This window comes from Rhineura floridana, chromosome 7 (assembly GCF_030035675.1).
Source record: "Rhineura floridana isolate rRhiFlo1 chromosome 7, rRhiFlo1.hap2, whole genome shotgun sequence".
In the NCBI taxonomy this organism is placed as follows: domain Eukaryota; kingdom Metazoa; phylum Chordata; class Lepidosauria; order Squamata; family Rhineuridae; genus Rhineura; species Rhineura floridana.
The window spans coordinates 103,961,808-103,980,509 of record NC_084486.1 but is presented as its reverse complement, the minus strand read 5'-3'; the positions used below and the strand labels follow the sequence as shown (position 1 = coordinate 103,980,509).

The 18,702-nt window shown below is 42.1% G+C and overlaps 1 protein-coding gene and 1 long non-coding RNA gene across 2 annotated transcripts in view; one reads left to right on the top strand and one right to left on the bottom strand.

The window, feature by feature from the left end:
* The window catches only part of SPSB4 (splA/ryanodine receptor domain and SOCS box containing 4), a 95,087-nt gene that overhangs the window by 49,336 nt on the left and 27,049 nt on the right, over window positions 1-18,702 (top strand). The gene's annotated exons all lie outside the window — the stretch shown is intronic.
* The window catches only part of LOC133389329 (uncharacterized), a 118,666-nt gene continuing 111,833 nt past the window's right edge, over window positions 11,870-18,702 (bottom strand). The window contains exons 3-4 of the long non-coding RNA XR_009764066.1: window positions 13,964-14,369; window positions 11,870-13,773 (exon numbers count right to left, since the gene is read on the bottom strand). This is a non-coding gene — a long non-coding RNA (uncharacterized LOC133389329). The remainder of the gene's footprint in view (window positions 13,774-13,963; window positions 14,370-18,702) is intronic.

The following is an 18,702-nucleotide window of genomic DNA, read 5'->3' as shown; positions in this document are numbered from 1 at the left end:
TATTTATTTATTTATTTTTAAAACTTATATACCGCCCGACTAGCAATAGCTCTCAGGGCGGTGAACATAGATACAATAAAATACAATATAATACAAAAACATCAGTCTAAAATCAAATTTCACAATCTAAAAACAGCAAAGGCTAAAATCAAATTACAAACATTACAATCATTAACAAAAAATTAAAATGCCTCGGAGTAGAGAAAGGTTTTAACCTGGCGCCGAAAGGATGATAGTGTCGACGCCAGGCGAACCTCCTCGGAGAGACTATTCCATAGTTCGGGGGCCACCACTGAGAAGGCCCTTGATCTTGTCACTGCCCTCCGGGCCTCCCTATGAGTCGGGACCCGGAGGAGGGCCTTCGTAGCAGACCGTAGTGTACGAGCCGGTTCATAGCGGGAGAGGCGTTCCGACAGATATCGAGGTCCCGCGCCGTATAAGGCTTTATAGGTTAATACCAACACTTTGAATTTGGCCCGGAAGCGTATTGGAAGCCAGTGCAAGCGGGCCAAAACAGGTGTTATATGGTCAGACTGCTTCGTTCTTGTTAGCAGTCTAGCCGCCGCATTTTGCACCAGCTGTAGCTTCCGAACTGTCTTCAGAGGTAGCCCTACGTAGAGCGCATTACAGTAATCCAAACGTGAGGTTACCAGAGCATTTACTACTGATGTAAGATCCTCCTTACTCAGGTAGGGACGTAGCTGGGCTACCAATCGAAGTTGGTAGAACGCATTCCATGCCACCGAGGCTACATGAGCCTCAAGTGACAGGGAAGAGTCTAGAACGACTCCCAGACTACGAACCTGTTCCTTTAGGGGGAGTGTAACCCCATCCAGGACAGGATATGTATCCACCATCTGATTGGAAAAACCATCCACCAACAGCATCTCAGTCTTATCAGGATTGAGTCTCAGTTTGTTAGTTCTCATCCAGTCCATTGTCGCGTCCAGGCAATGGTTCAGCACCTGAGGAAGATGAAAAGGAGAAGTAGAGCTGCGTGTCATCAGCGTACTGGTGACAACGCACTCCAAAACTCCTGATGACCGCACCCAACGGCTTCATATAGATGTTAAAAAGCATGGGAGACAAAACCGAACCCTGCGGGACCCCTCATTGGAGTACCCACAGTGTCGAGCAATGTTCCCCAAGCACTATCTTCTGGAGACAGCCTGCCAAGTAGGAGCGGAACCACTGCCACGCAGTGCCTCCAACTCCCAACTCCGCAAGCCTCTCCAGAAGGATACCATGGTCGATGGTATCAAAAGCCACTGAGAGATCAAGGAGAATCAACAGAGTTACACTCCCTCTGTCTCTCTCCCGACATAGATCATCAAACAGGGCGACCAAGGCCGTCTCAGTGCCGAAACCGGGCCTGAAACCCGATTGAAATGGATCTAGATAATCGGTTTCATCCAATAGCGCCTGGAGCTGGTCAGCAACCACTCGTTCCAAGATCTTGCCGAGATATGGAACATTGGCCACTGGTCTGTAGCTGCTGAAATCCTCTGGGTCCAGGGAAGGCTTTTTCAGGAGTGGTCTCACTGCTGCCTCCTTCAGACAGCCAGGGACCACTCCCTCTCGCAAGGAGGCATTTATCACTTCCCTGGCCCAGCCAACTGTTCCCTCCTTGCCAGTTTTTATTAGCCAAGAGGGGCAAGGATCTAGTATCGAAGTGGTTGCACGTACCTGTCCAAGCACCTTGTCCACGTCCTCGAACTGAACCGACTGAAACTCATCCAACAAAACATGATAAAACTGTGCACCAGACACCTCACTAGGGTTAACTGCTATAAAATGAGAGTCTAGGTCCCGATGAATGCATAAGATCTTATGCTGGAAGTGCTCAGCGAACTCATTACAGCGGGCCACCGATGTATCTACCGTGTCCTGTAGGCCTAGATGGAGTAGCCCTCGGACGACTCTAAAAAGCTCCGCTGGGCGGGAGAGAGATGACTTAATAGTGGCGGCGAAATGTTGTTTTTTCGCCGCCCTCACCGCTCCTATATACCGCTTGGTGAAAGCACAAACCAGCGTATAGTTGCATTCATCAGGAGTTCGTCTCCATCTCCGCTCAAGCCGCCTCCTATCTTGCTTCATTGCCCTCAACTCTGGAGTATACCAAGGAGCTGAATGAGCTCTGCAAAGGAGAGGGCGCGCAGGAGCGATCGTGTCGACAGCCCGGGCCATCTCCGCATTCCACAGATTAACCAGGGCTTCAACAGGAGCGCCAGTCCTATCAGCCGGAAAATCCCCCAGAGCCCTTTGAAAACCTTCAGGATTCATTAGTCTCCGGGGGCGGACCAATTTAATAGGTCCCCCACCCTTGCAGAGGGAAAAGGTTGCTGAAAGTCTAAACTTCAGCAAGCAGTGATCTGTCCATGACAAAGGGAGAGATGTAAAACTCCCCACATCCAGATCACTATCCCCATGTCCAGTAACAAAAATAAGGTCGAGTGTATGCCCCGATATATGTGTTGGGCCACTAACATATTGGGACAGCCCCATGGTTGTCATGGAGTCCATGAAGTCCTGAGCCGCCCCAGACAAAGTAGCCTCGGCATGAATGTTGACATCCCCCAGTACTAATAGTCTAGGGGATCTCAACAATACCTCCGAGACCACTTCCATCAACTCAGTTAAGGAAGCCACTGGGCAGCAAGGCTTGTAGACTCTACTTTTGTTTTTTATTAGAACTCCAAAGTTCACCAGCTGAGGAGCAAGGTAAAGAAATAGTGTATTGGGATAAGGGGGTATGTAAAATGGTGGTTCAGTGGTGTGGAATCAATGAATGGGAATAGCCTGCTTAAAACTACAAATCTTCGTCTTAAGTTCCTACATAGATACATAAGAAGCTTCCTTATACTAAGTCCGACTATTGGTCCATCTACCTCAGTATTGTCAACACTGACTGGCAGTGGTTCTCCAGCATTTCAGAAAAGGAGCTCTCCCAGCCCTGTCCAGAGATATCAGAGATACAACCTCGGGTGTTCTGTATGCAGATAAGATGCACTACTGAGCTATGGCCCTTCCCTAATGGCTATAGACAAGGAGTTCTAACACAGAACTCCAAAACTGGTCAAAGGCAACCAATTAATACCTTATATTTTATGCTGCCCTGGGCTCCTGCTGGGATGAAGGGTGGGATATAAATCATAATAAATAAATAAATGCATTTTGTAGATGAGGAACAATGAGACCAAGACAGGAATAATTACTGTCCCAAGGTTAACAAACAGTGCAGATAGCTTACCAGCCATATGTGTTGTGCTCTCAAATTTTCTAGCAATGGATTTGGGTAATACCCTAGCTGCACCATTGTTGGATAGTGCTTCAAAGCATGATGTTTTCACAAGTGACACTTGACTGTGTTTTGCATTTCTTGTCACTGAGATTTAGATGTACAGTGTACACTGGTTACAATGGACAACTGATTTTTCAAGATGGCACTCTCCCACTTTTCTGCCCTCCATCAACAATAACCACAAATCCCCCATTCTAGGCTCAACCCTTTTCCATTCTTGTAATAGCAGATGTATCTCCACTATGAATAGAACAAAGCACAAATACCCATTGCTTACCTTTGTCATCTTTGCTGTACTTGCAAGGGTCCCCTCCCCTCCCCTCTGAAGTTGGGCTTGAAAGAAGTATTCTGTTGTGGCCGATAGATTGTGGTGTGTGCTTGGTTTGGGGGTACTTGTGGTGCCCCTGGTTTGCAGATGTGCCCATGGGCCCAAAAAAGATGGCAATCTCACACAACTTAAATTTGTCAACTAAGGTAATGGATTTATATAAAGGTACCTGAAAACCCTTTTCTTTTTCTTTTTTCCTGGTCCACCAGTCCATTTTTTTTCTGCCAAAAAGACAGGAGGTAGATGTTTTTCAGTGCTAATGTGACCATAATATCTTGATTCTCTTAGAGGCAGGAGAACATGAAGTATTTTTCTTGACTGTCTCAGTTTATCATTAAAAGTAATTGCAGACACGAACGTTCTGTAGAGAATATTGAATGCTGTTTCCAGGCAGTGACAGGCTAATGCGCTAACTGGGGACAAGAATGGGATGGAGAATGCACTTTGTGTCTGCTCTTAGATGCTGTTTTGCAAGGTTGCATGTACCATGAGGAATGAGAAAATGCTGTGTTGTCCTTGTCCAAGGAGCCATAAAATATTTTTATTATTTGTGTTTTGTTTTTAAAGTGTGTAAGAAAGATGGATTCTGTGCTTTAACTTACAAGAACTTATTTTGCAGTAGGTTGAAGCCAGTACCTGTATAAGTAAGTCAAATGATTCACAAAAAGGTGCACACTTAAATGCAGATTTGCAACCTTTGCTAAAAAAAAAAAATAGAACAGTAACCTTGTTGATCTGTAGCTGCAAGCAGACAAAAACGTCCTTGGATTCTGATTTCTTGTGACATGAACATTCACAGGCAACACCTACATTGGATGCATAGACAGAATATTTAGAAGCTGTCTTGCAAATACATGTTACCATTGGTCCAACTGCAGGTTGATCTCCAAAGTCTCTTGTCCAAAATACTTTCCCAGGCCTGTTATCTAAGATCCTTCAGCTTGCTTTGCAAAGGCCTAAACCTAGGATGTTTTGCATATAAAATATGTGCATTTCCAGTAAGCTGTGGACCCTCATCTAAAATGTTCTATGAACAGTCAGTCCCCTGTTTCCCCTTAGCAAGGAAAATAGTGGTATTTGAAGAGCAGGATTTAGGAAAAGAAAATGATCATTTTAGCATTCTCAGTTCCAGGTTCCCTTCTCCTGAATTGTGGATTGCATGCCAAACTGACCATTGTTTCTGTTGCCTTCATTTGGCTTCATACTCACTGGTTATAGTTAGAAATGTCTTGACCAGGGCCAGAATTTGTTTATTTGCTCTGATTTGGAGGTTCAAAATTAGACGTTAGTCTTCCTAAAACCATTGATTTTATTAACTTTGGGAGATGTGCTATCTTAAACACAAGGACATTCTAGTCCTCTTCAGGCATTCTGTATTAAGGTTAATTAAATGTACAAAGGGGGGATGGTGGCAGAGAGGATGAATGTGCTAGCTCTACCTCCCCCATTGCCATTCCAATAACCTTCCACGGGTTGGTGTGTGAATTTGTGACATACAGGAGTACACTTTATGCGTGGCATTCAGCTAACTTTTTGTGCTGGTACTAGGGTTGGTGCTAGCACAACGGGTTTCCCCCCTCCTCCCACACCACACATGCCCTTTGCAGTCCCCAAATCTGTTCTGGAGGGTTAGGGGAAACCCCAGAACAGATTTAGGGGGTGCATGGGGGGAGGAGAAGGGGTATTGTTCTGTTATGAGAAATCTTTTTATTGATGGACTGTTTGCCATAGCGCTACATTGAATAACCTTATATGCTTATCCTCCAACTCATGGAGGATAATTGGAATGGCAATGGGGGTGTGAGTTACCATGCTTGTCCCCATTGCCATCCTCATGTGTTTATTTAATCCTAATACAGAACACTGGAAGAGGTGTGTTTAATAGCCTAGAAAAGCTTTCTGAAGCTGCCATATAGCTCATAGCTGTACTGCAAACAAGTTCTATGTAACTTGTGTTGCACATAAAAGAGTCTTGTCTCAGTAATGCATGAATCAGTAAATTAATTATGCTTTCTTGAGGAAGCATAAGGGGTCAAAAGTAGAAATATCTTATATGTCTTTAATAGATGGATTTTATAACTCCAACACCAGTTGTTTGGAATATGACTTATGAAAAACATTTCTTCTTCCTGTCCAATCTGGCTGTTGCTGATTTTAATTGAAAACCTGAAGGTTCATTCTATGCTTGTAAATAGTATAATTGAATTAAAATTAGTAAGTTGTATTCCAGTGGCTCAGTGGAAAATGCTTCCATTTGCACAAGTCAGGACACTCACTGTTGCCAATCCTACATCCACCCACTTAAGCCTTCCTGCATATGAGAGAGAGAAGCTGCTCTAGAGATTTGGTAGATGGTCTGGAATAGCATATGGCACAGAGAGCTGTATTAGGTAGGTAAGTAGAATTGGCAAACACTGGGTGGCCAGACTTGTGCAAGTGGAAGTATTTTCCACTAAGGCAAATCCACCATTGGATACAAGGAACCATTGGATGGTCCAAAGGCAAATACACCATTGGATGCTTCAGTTGCATATAAATAGTTCTGCAACTACCAGTGCAATCCAAGGGTGAAATCTTGCCCATTAAGCTGTATAGGATTTGCTCCCTAGTATGTATGTTTAGGATTGCAGTCTGTGTGTTGAAAACAGCGTTCAGAATAATTTTGCATTTGCTATATGCAATTCAGGTATCAGAATATCAGTTTAAACTTTTAAAAATATGTACATCAGCATCACTACATCAAGACCAAAAGGAGGACCCTTTATTATTGAATCAATTCTCATAACATTTTGCCAAAGGTGGTTGTGCCAGAGGCAAGAAAGTTTGAGATCTCAAAGACCATGAAACACTTGTGCAGAAAGAAAATTTAGTGCTTTATTGAAGCAAAGCTGTTGTTTTTTGGCAGGCAGACACTAAAACACTTAAAGCAGCTAATGATGAGCACAGATCTTATCTTACGTTCTCCTTTTTCCTGTTTGAAGCCTCAGACAGCAACAGTGAAGAAATCCTCTTTATGGCCCTGTTTGGATTTATACCGCGCCATGATTCGGTGTTGAGGTTTCTTCCTAGATCTAGGGCCCTTTATTTATACCAAAAAGAGTCTCTGGGAGGGGGCATAGGTGGCACCTATACTTGTGAGATTTTTACCCTTGCCAGTGACCAGTTTACTTGAATCTCACGCCTCTGCTCTTTGTTTATCCCTTGGGGGCCTTGGATTTGTGCTAGCCACGGCTGAGAATACAGCTGTGAACCTGTCAGTGTATGTGATGAGCTGATTCACTGTCTGTTTTGGCAAATTAAACAGCCTTTTCCCAGCTGTTTGTCAACATATGCAGAGTGAGAAAGCCTGCAAGTTGAAATTATTGTCCTAAACAGAGCTTCTTAGACTACCATACCATGCAAGCAGCCTGAGAAAATAATAAACAACCCTAAAAATCAGGAAAAAACAGGGATGTGATACAAGAATATGGGACAGGAGGAATGGGGCATGCCATTCTAAACCTCCTCGGTACATCTTGATGTCTTGCGGATTTATTTGCCCATACACATGGATCTAATAAATGTATTATATTGTTTTTTCCATAAATGTGGTTTTGATTTGTTTTATATTATGCTGGTCTGGGCTCCTTCTGGGAGGAAGGGCAGAATATAAATGTAATAAATAAAATAACTATATGCTATATTGTGTTATTAATTATTCTGATGATATTTTGTTTAAGTTGAATTATATGCTATTTTGTTGTTAGCTGCTTTGGGCTTTCTTTGGGCAAGAAAACCAGGATGAAAATGAAATTACTACAACTGCGAAGGATAAATTGGAAAGAGAGAGTTAATCCAGTTCTGGGATCACCAGTGTGGCAACCATGGGTACAATGTTGCCCTTGAGACTTGCCCTGCTTCCTGCAAAGCCTCTCTCTCTCTCTCTCTCTCTCTCTCTCTGTCACACACACACACACACACACACACACACACAGAGAGAGAGAGAGAGAGAGAGAGGGAGAGAGCAAGCTCACTGCCACCTTCATCATTAGGTGCGAGTGGTTATCTCCCCCCACCCCGAAAAGCACACAGAGTGACACTCTTTCCCAGTTCCTGTTTTAGTTGTATGTTTACTCCAGACTTCTGCAGAACCACTTTCTCCCTTTTGCTTTCCTGTCTCTCCCCTCCCCTGTCATTTCATTTTTTCTCCCCTAGTGTCCCAGATTACTCCCTTTTGTCTCTTACCCACTTGGTCATGCTGCTTTATGTTAATGATCTGAGCTTTGAAAGACAAATAGAACAATAAGAGGAAATGGGAAATAGTGTCATTTTTAACAGATGGGTGGGGCTACCCACCTGTCAATCACCTGACATATGACATCAGGTGATTCAAATTTCAAGGTGGCAGCAGACAAAGGTTTGTCTCCAAATTTACTGCTGTAGTCCCACAGCTCTTTAAAAACCAGGAAGAGGTAGAGACTTATCTCTAATCTTAGTGTTGTGAGAGATCTCTGCTGCTGCCATTTACCTTCAAGAAGCAAGCAGAAGGTGAAAGGCAAAAGGCAGTGGCTACCTCCGACCACAGTACTAAGACCTTATTCCAGTCTGTGTCTGTGCTGGAATTGCTTTCAAAGATTTATTTATTTATTCATTCATTACATTTATATACCGCCCCATTGCCAAAGCTCTCTGCGCGGTTTACAGCAATTAAAAATAATAAAAACAAATATACAAATTTTAAAACACAAAAAACAATTTAAAAACACAATTAAAAACAATTAAAAACAATTTAAAAACACATGCTAAAATGTCTGGGAGAAGAGGAAAGTCTTGACCTGGTGCCGAAAAAGATAACAGTGTTGGCGCCAGGTGCACCTTGTCAAACAAATCATTCCATAATTTGGAGGCCACCACTGAGAAGGCCCTCTCCCTTGTTACCAGACTCGCAGCTTCCCTCGGAGTAGGCCACCCAGAGGAGGGCCTTAGAATTTGAGCGTAGTGTATGGGTGGGTTCATGTCAGGAGAGGCGGTCCATCAGGTATTGTGGTCCTAAGCCATGTAAGGCTTTATAGGTTAAAACCAGCACCTTGAATTGAGCTTGGAAACATACAGGCAGCCAATGCAAGCGGGCCAGAATCGGTTTGATGTGTTCGAACCATCTGGTCCCTGTTACCAATCTGCCCGCTGCATTTTGCACAAGCTGCAGCTTCCGAACTGTCTTCAAAGGCAGCCCCACGTAGAGCGCATTGCAGTAATCTAACTTGGAGGTTACCAGAGCATGGACCACTGAAGCCAGGTTATCCCTGTCCAGATAGGGGCGTAGCTGGGCCACCAACTGAAGTTGGTAGAAGGTATTCTGTGCCACGAGGTTACCTGAGCCTCAAGTGACAGAGACGGTTCTAGGAGAACCCCCAAGCTATGAACCTGCTCCTTCAGAGGGAGTGCAACCCCATCCAGGACAGGTTGGACATCCACCATCCGGTCAGAAGAACCACCCACTAACAGCATTTCAGTCTTGTCTGGATTGAGCCTCAGTTTATTAGCCTTCATCCAGTCCATTGTCGCAGTCAGGCACTGGTTCAGCACATTGACAGCCTCACCTGAAGAAGATGAAAAGGAGAAATAGAGCTGCATGTCATCAGCATACTGATGGCAATGCACTCCAAGGCTCCGGATGACTGCACCGAACGGATTCATGTAGATGTTGAGCAGCATGGGGGACAGAACTGACCCCTGCGGAACCCCATACTGGAAAGTCCAGGGTGCCGAGTAATGTTCCCCAAGCACCACTTTCTGGAGCTGACCCGCCAAGTAGGAGCAGAACCATTGCCATGCAGTCCCTCCCACTCCCAACTCAGCCAGTCTTCCCAGAAGGATACCATGGTTGATGGTATCGAAAGCCGCTGAGAGATCAAGGAGAATCAACAGAGTTACACTCTTGCTGTATCTCTCCCGACAGAGGTCATCATACAGGGCGACCAAGGCTGTTTCCATGCCAAAACCAGGCCTGAAACCCAACTGAAATGGATCCAGATAATCGGTCTCAACCAAGAGTGTCTGCAGCTGACCTGCCACCACTCGTTCAAGGACCTTGCCCAGGAATGGAACATTTGCTACTGGCCTATAGTTACAATATTAAGATTTTCTGGGTCCAAGGAGGGTCTCTTCAGGAGTGGTCTCACTACCGCCTCTTTCAGGCAGCCAGGGACCACCCCCTCTCACAGAGAGGCATTAATCACTTCCCTGGCCCAGCCGGCTGTTCCATCCCTGCTAGCTTTTATTAGCCAAGAAGGGCAAGGCTCCAGCACAGAAGCGGTTGCACGAACCTGTCCAAGCACCTTGTCAACATCCTCAAGCTGCACCAACTGAAACTCATCAAAGAAATCAGGACAAGGCTGTGCTCTGGATATCCCGCTTGATTCACCTGCTATAACACTGGAGTCTAAGTCCTGGCGGATGCTAAAGATTTTATCCTGGAAGTGCCTAGCAAATTCATTACAGCTGGCTTCAGATGGTTCTACCATGTCCTTGGGGACAGCGTGTAATAGCCCCTGGACAATTCTGAAGAGGTCTGCTGGGTGGCAGATTGATGATTTGATAGTGGCAGGAAAATTGTTTTTAAAGTTTTTTTTCATTTTTTTAAAAGATGTTTGTAGGATGTTTTGTTTTAATATGTTTTTAAAGATTTTTTTTAATATGTTTTAAACTATTTTGTTTTTAAGATGTTTTAGAGTTCTTTTCATGTTTGTCGCCCTTAGCTCCTTCTAGGAGGAAAGGTGGGATATAAATGTAATAAAGAAATAAATAATAACAAAGATAAGCCTCTGCTGCTGCTTTTTGTCCCTGCTTGTTCTTTTATGGTAAAAGGCAGCACAGAGGCTAATCTCCAGTCTTAGCATTGTGATGTTAACGCTGTGATGGCAGAAGAGATCCTGTATCTTCTGTCTTAATAGTTAGATCAGAGGTAACAGATATCTGTGCCTGGTGTCACAGTTAGCCTAAAATGGCTATCCAAATTCAAGGGCCTGATGGGCTTAAATTGGTTTCCTTCCCCTGGTGTGGTATGGGAAATCTTATTCTGGGACTTGTGCCTGCAAAGCTTCTGAACCCCCCGCCACGGCCAACTTACTGCCCCATTAGGCAAACTCTTGAAATGGCCAGTTACAAAGCTTAGCACATGGCTGAATATCTTGAGCGTCTCTGGAATCCATACTGCCTGATGGAGTATAAAATCTCAAAAGCTCCATATGTGTCCATTTGAAGTCATAGTTGTTTGGTTCATTCGCAGAAGCATTTGTGGAAAATGGTCTGTGATGTGGTGTTAGAATTCACTGAATTCAGTCTGGGAGCAGATATGTGTATCTGCAACTTGCTACTTTTCTAGAGTTCTGTAATGTATTTATATTTCCCATCTCTCAGTAATTGTAGAATCCACACTGATTGAGAAATGGAAAATAGAAATACATTTTGATGGTACTTACTGGACACACAGAAAAATAGTCATCTGTTTTCTGTAACTATATATTGTGCTTGAGGTTTATCTTGAGATTGTGTGTGATGCATATGAAAAATGCTTTCAGAAGATGAAAAATACTGTGATCCTGATTATTTCACATCCTGCATTTTTTAGTTCTTTGCTAACAGATTTCACCACTGATCCATTATTATAGTACAGTACATTAGCACTTACCACATAGACTGCAAAACCAAAGGAAGTCTTGCTAGCCGTAATGTTCATTTTTGCTGATGGGAATCCAAAAGGTGGCTTTTGATTGGTAGAAACCTTTATTATTTCTTCTTTTTTAAATTGCAGAGTCTGTGTTAGTGTAGGATTTGCTCATTAGGAAATAGAATATGTGTCCATTGAAATACTACATAGTAGTAAAGAGCATGTGGAAATGGAAAATTTATCCCAAGTAATACATGCACAGCAGTTGCCCTGTGAGTGTGCAGCTCCCTGGATTACTCAGTTGTATATATTCCAGTCCCCATTGGTTTGATTCTCTCTCTCACCCCCCCCTTTTGTGTGTGTGTTTATGCAAAAAAAACTTTGTGGGAATGTTTTTCAGACTTGTTTATTCTAGTTTGGCAGAGCTGTTCATAAAACTAACTAGCCAAGTATTCTTTAAAAAAAAAACTGTGGGGGGTGGAAGCGGTAGGGAAATTGTATAGATTTTTTTTCTTAAAGCCAAAAAGCTTAGGTTGGGATATGGCCAAGCTAAACAAGGTTGTCTTCGGTTTTATAGCATGCATGCCTCCTGTTTTCAGTTGTAAATGAAATACCTTCCATTTCTTTAATTTTTAAAAAATAGTTCTCAGGGACAGATACAATTCATTGTGTGAACATTTTAGCACCACCTTCTCTCTACCAACCTTCTCTCTACCTCTCTTATTATATTTATAACCCGCATTTTATCTAAGATTTTCCCAAAGTAGCTTAGAACAATTAAAATTCATCCTAAAGATGCAGTACTTCAGGAATCCTTGGATCATCTTCTGACCCCTTGACAGTTCATTACATTGGTCAAAATCCAGGCTTTTTCCTTCAGAGGGAGGGTTCAGGAGATGCTGCAGGCAGACTTGAGGGCAGGTAGCTGATGGTAAAAATGCCAACTCAGCCTTTTATTTAAAAAGCAAAGAATACAATGGGGCTCACACACACACACACACACACACACACTGAACAATGTATGGATTTGCATTTTACTGTTGGAGGTAGAAGGATTATGATAGTATATCTAGGAAGATATTAACAATTGTGGCCAGCTCATCATTCAGACATCTCCAGAGTACTGGAAGTTGCCCTCGACCCTGTTGCTATGCTGTTGACAGCAAAATGTATCTACAACTTAACTAGTAGAAGGGCCAATCTTTTTCTGTATTGTAAATCCTGATAATTCACTTGCGATTGAGAGATTTTTATTTTTATTTTGCAGAGGGCACGAAATATTCTGGAATGTGAATGAAAAACCTAGGTCACCTAGTATATGTATTGAGAAGTCTCTCCTTCATTAACAGTGGTCTTACACAGAAAATTGCTTGGGAGGTTCACAGGGGCTCCTAGTAGTGCTGCATCAATAGAATTTGGGCAAGCATGGTTTGGCATCTGACTAATTGGTCAGGATGGGGAGGCAGGTGAAAATGGATGTATAGGTGTCAAATTGGACACTTCTCACTGACAAGTGCTACCTCAGAACTAGCTAGATTCCTGAAAATGGTAGCTGGATTAAGATGATCTAATCTTGTACGAACAATCATACATCTTTAAACTGGAGGAAATCGTTCTTCTTTTTTTCTTTTCTGTTCTTTTTTTGGAACTCATGTTGCATAGTAACCTGAATGCTGAATGACTTGAATAGTTGACTAGATAATGCATGCAAGAAGAGACAAGAGAGGTTTTGGCCCACAAAGCCTGTGAAGTTCCTGAATAATACATGAGCACCTGACTGACAGCTGTTTTAATAGGCCATGTGCCAGGATAAGCCTTGAGCTGTCTAACTAGGCATAAGTTTAAAGAAGGGCATTGCAGGAGCTCACTCTCTCGTCATTAAATATCACATACTTGCTAACATTTCTTTTAGAGGTCAGTTAATGGGATTATGGACATTGTTTGCCATATTCACATCAATAATGCAGTGTGAGTCTTTGAAGAATTGATTTTTCCTGCTCAAGGAGAGCAGGAAAAAACAAGAGTGTAAGGCTTTGTCACAAGAGATTTGTGATCATTCAGGTTTAACATTGGTCCTGATTACAACTCTTTGGTGATGGCCATGTTATATAAGCATTTGGAGTTGTTTCTTGAAAAACTTTTTGGAATTGAGAAGCGTATATATAAACAAAATAATATCTGATACACATATATTGAGCATTCAGAGAGGCATGTTTCAATATATCAAAAAATGGGGATGGGTTCCCATGACTGGAATCTCTTTGTAGCATTACAGTCATCAAGTGATGAGCTGTTCCTTGAGATCATTGGAAGGTGCCTTATACAGTCAGATCATTGGTCTGTTGGTCTCAGTAATGCCTGACAGTAGTTCTCCAGGGTTTCATATTCAATTCGCAGTCCATTCTGCCGGTATCAGGGACTGGACCTGGGACCTTTTGTACGTAAAGTAAGACCCTTCCCTTGATTTGTGTTGGGTGGGCTCCTTCAAACCATTATCTGAAATATGATGCAAATAATGGTTACTTTTTCAGCGGCCAAGTATGCATGCTGTGGATCGTGTGGTAGTGTTCACAATTTGAGAGCATCCAGCACCGTGCCCACCCTCTCCAAACAGCCAACTATACATTAAAATAGTCATGCAGAATCTAATACAGTGGCAATAATATGCTGATGTATCTGATCTTACCTGAAAATTAGTAAGAGAAATATTGGTTGGTTGGTTTTTTAAGACAAATGGCATTCTGCACACGAAGTTGGCTGTTCTTTGCAGGATTGTCATTCGAAGTCTTAAGAAACTAGTCTACCAGAAGAAGCTGTAGTGAAAAACTTCACAAAACATTTTTTAATCAAAAAATATTTCAACTCCTTAGTCCTGTGTAAAGTGGCAAATTGTGCAGAATTATGTCTAGTTCGGCTGTCACTGTGGCTCCAGATTACTTCTGATGTGTTCGAAAAATAGCATGAATCATCCATCAGTTTATTGTAAGGCACTATAGACACTGTTGTAAATATATCCTGTCTGGAAAGATCTGATTCCAGTAATTGGTCTAAAATAACTGCTGACATCACAAGTGTTAACTCCAAGTACTTTCCTGAAAGAAAGAAAGAAACAAAACTCCAGTGAGTACTCCAGTTTTTCGTGTATAAAGATAATGCTATCTTTGTATTGACAACCTTATGAAAGAAAGCTACTGAAAAAGGAAAAAGAAAAGGAAAAGGCACATGGTAATTTCTTCTAAGACTATGTTGTTCCTTATGTTGGGTAGGGGATGGCATGTTTGATTGCTGCCTCCTTCCTCTAGAATAAAGATTCTTATACACATGAAAATTTAAGAAGCCGGGTAAATTCCAGCTTAGCTTTCACAGTCTGATACTTGTGCTTTTTTTACTTCTTTCTCCCTGTTATCTTTCCCTTTAGCTGTATGTTGTTATCCAATTACCTGCTGTTCCTGAATTTTTTCTGCTGCCCCATAACTTTGTCTTTCACATGTTCACATTTATTTTTACCCTTAATATGCTTTAACTTTAAGATTTCAGTTTTGCTGAGAATACTCTTGACATATCTTTCCAAGTCTCCTCTTCCCATCTACACTGCCTCTTGCATGACTAGACACTTTGCAAGAGCAGCTAGAGCATGGGGAACCCAATTACAGTAAGCTCTGAGAGGAAAAAATTTTTCAAGGCCATGGATCTCCTTTAAGAAAACTGCAAAATAGCAGACTTTTTAATTTTCCCTCATCAGAATGAATCAAAATATTTTCAATAGCTGGACTAGTTTGATTGGCTTCCATTTCAGCCTTTACCATATGGTGAGTTTAAATGTGGGTGGGGGAATGAACCCTAGGCAAAAGAAGATTGTGAGTTTGCCTTTTGGGCCAAAAGCCTGGGTGTATTCAGAATTGTGTCATTATCACTTATATGACCGTTGCTCAGCTCCAAAGAGAACTGCAAATGAATTACTTTTAATCCAGACCTGAACCGATAAAACCAATCCATGTTCTTTGGCTGCTGTTTTGCAATGACATTTGTTGCTACTTATTTATTAATTAAATTTGTTTCTCCCAACTCTCTGGAGCTGATTTTGAGGGCATGGAGGAGGCTGCAGGAGAGAGGAGAGGAGGGGAAAGTTTTGTTCTGCTAGTGCAAGTCTCTTGTGATACAGGGAGCTTTGAGTACTGCCCTGTATCTTTTGTGGTCCTCCCTTTGCACTTGTTGCCTAAAAGCTATCCTCTCAGGACAAGTCTTTCTGGGACAGGAGATCATGACCTCCCTGCTGCTACTGAACACAAAACACCCTTTTCCACACAGCAGCACACCGCAGTTGTAGGTTATCTGATTTTGCAAATAAGTTTGTATGGGAGAAGCCAGTCCTTGGGGTATCTTGGTTGCAGTCAGGTTTTTAGGGCTTTAATGATCAGAAGTCGCATTTTGATGTGCCCAGAAACAAACTGGAAGCTGGTGAAGTTGCCTCAAAAGAGATATATGCTCTGAGTAGCCTGCCCCTCTTAATATTTCCTTATTTATTTAAAATAATTTTCTCCCTTTCTTCATCTTACAAAATGATGCCAGAGTGGGTTACAATGGATTGCCAATAATATACATAGCCAACTATAAAACACCACGTAAATATAAAATAACAGTTCAACACAATAAACTTCATAGCAGCAGGCATAGATGCTTGGGTAAATAAGTATTTTATTGCTGCCAAAAACGGAAAAGAATTGACACCAATCTGTTGGAACAGGAGGGCATTCCAGAGTCACAACACCTGTACCAGGAATGCCCTTTTCTGTGTCACTGAAAAATTATTTTGACCATCAACAGGTTATCCCACGTAGTTACTTTATGGACCAGTTTTAGTTTGGGAATTCATCAGGTCCAGCGCAATGAGAGTATTTTACTGTACTCTAGAATAGTGTGGTGGATTCTAAACAGTAAACTTCTCATTTTTAAATTCCTGCTCAGCCACAGAATTCATTAAGTAACTCATCTAAGCTCTGTCTTCCATATTTTTGCTCCACAGTCACCATGTCACATGTGCTGCCACTGTCTGGTGAGCATGGCAGTCTTCTTCTCCACCCCCACCCGAGGAAAAGAGGCAGAGGCTTTGTTGGCCATTGTGAAGCAGAGATGCGCAGTGCTCCATGGTTGTGTGTAGGGCCCAACCAGGTCTAGCAACTGCAATTTCTGGCTTTGTCAAACATTGTGGAGCTCCTGTACTAGGTTATGTCTAGGCTCTTGTCTTTTGACCTAACATAACCCACTGAGTTATTGGAAGAAAATAACTTTTATGTTTGTCTCTTTGAAATCCAGGAAAGAACGGCAGGATTCAAATGCTAGAAATATTGTTCCTTCAGCAAGGACCAATTTATTTAACAGTGTACAGTTGCAATGCCTTTTCACTCCTGAGGTCAGATAATGAAACATTTTATTCGCAATCTCCTTCCTTCTGCACTATCTCACTTCATTTTTATTTTTTTACTGGGACATTTTTGTAGAACAAATCTTTGCTTTTGCAAGTACCCAGTGTTATATGGTTGTTTACTCACTATCAGGGTTTTTTTTAAAAAAATAAAAACAAACCATCATTCAGGAAAGTCTAAACATTTAAGAGTCCTTTCCACTTGCGAATTCTCAGGTTCATCTTGGCTAGAATCAAGGTTGGATCATTAATTCACAAAATTCCAAAACTGACTGTTTTTCTGTCTAAATACTTTAATGCCATTGTATTTCTGAATAGTTAAATGGTTATTTTTAAAGATTTATCCTCCACAGTTAGGGTCCATATTCAAACTGGAATACATTTAGTAACTCAAATGGTATGATCTACATGTGCCCACTGTGTTAGTTGTCATACAATGACAATTTTCAATTTGTGAATCTGTGATCAAGCAATGGGTCTGGAGGTCTTTGGGAGAGGAGAGGAAGAAATGGGAGCTCTGGGTACGGTACCCCTCTCTGCCTCTCTGAACCTGATAAAAACAGGTGTGCCCAAGTGTGCACCCTATTCAGGTGCACCCAAGTGTGCATACACCCTATTCAGAAGTGCATTAGACCAACACATGAGCAGTAGCAGAGCCCTACTAAGTAGCCACATTCTAATGTCATATGTAACAACTTGTGTCTGCAGGGGCAGGGCAAGCATCTGCAGGGAGGGAGCCTTCATCATATGGCTGTGCATTTAAAAGTTCCCTCCCTGCAGACATCCATGCTGTATGCAGGGATCCCTGGGGTGGGGCTAGTCAGCACATGTGGAGCCAGGGATGTGCCTGCTCAACATTACTCCACTTAGGTACTCGTCCTACACATTAATATAACTTCTGAAGAGGGCTATTGTACATAGTTACTAACAGTGTTGTAGGTTGTAAGATCTGGAGAAGCTGTAGTGCAGATATTTCCCAACCTTTATCAGCTCTAAGTTGCAGCAGCAGAGGAAAACTTTTATGCATGAATTCCATGCAAGATCATAGTTTTAATCTGGCCACAGACTAGCATGGCAGTTATTTTGATTGTGTTCTGTGTTCTTGTGGCTTTAACAAAAGCTATTTGAGAATATTTGGATAATGTTGGGCTTTAAACTTTGCTACTAAAAATATTGGCAAATTTTCTATCAGTAAGTAGGAGGCTGAGCACAGTTTTAGGGTTTCCTTTTTAGTCTGCATTCCATCTCTCTCCTGCTCCCTACATCACACATTCCTCACATAGGTGTTGTAGAGATTTGATGATGCTGTTGAGCAAAGTGTTTTCTGATGAAGTCAGGGGTTGAGTGCTGGGAAAGTTATGGAGGAATATAGTCTGCTGGAGCCTGCTATTTTGAGAACATTAATACATCTGAATTGAACTTATCACACAGAAATATTTTATTTTGTACCAGTTTTTGTTCTTCTATATACTGGTTTTTATGGGTGTGTTTTTGGCAGGTGGGGGGGTGTCACTATTTCCTATAGTCCCAGTACACTTGTTCATCTTGTACTGTTTGTTTCTGCAAAGTCCTTAGATGGGTCAAATCCAAAAGGCATGAACCTTCCAGCTAGCAAATACAGTAACATCAGTCTTTTCCCAACACATAAGCAGTCACGTTTTGAAGTGAGTTACGCCATACAACGGAAGCCTGCATCAGCAGTAGAGATGACTATCTCACAGTAAAATGCTACATGCATGTGTGAATGTGCACACAGAGAGTTCCTGACTTCATAGACATAATACTAAAGTGCCAGTTCTTGGTTTTTGCAGTGCCATATGTTAAAGTGATGATATGAATCTTTAGGGGAAGGTGTTTCTTTTTAATTCTCTGGATGGTCTTAATCTTTTCACACAGTTCCTCCCTGTCCACATGGAAAACCTGCTTATTGGTATGTGTACATGTACAATTTGCAAGGATTATGTATTACTGTAAACAGTTGAGGGTACCAATACATATCAAAG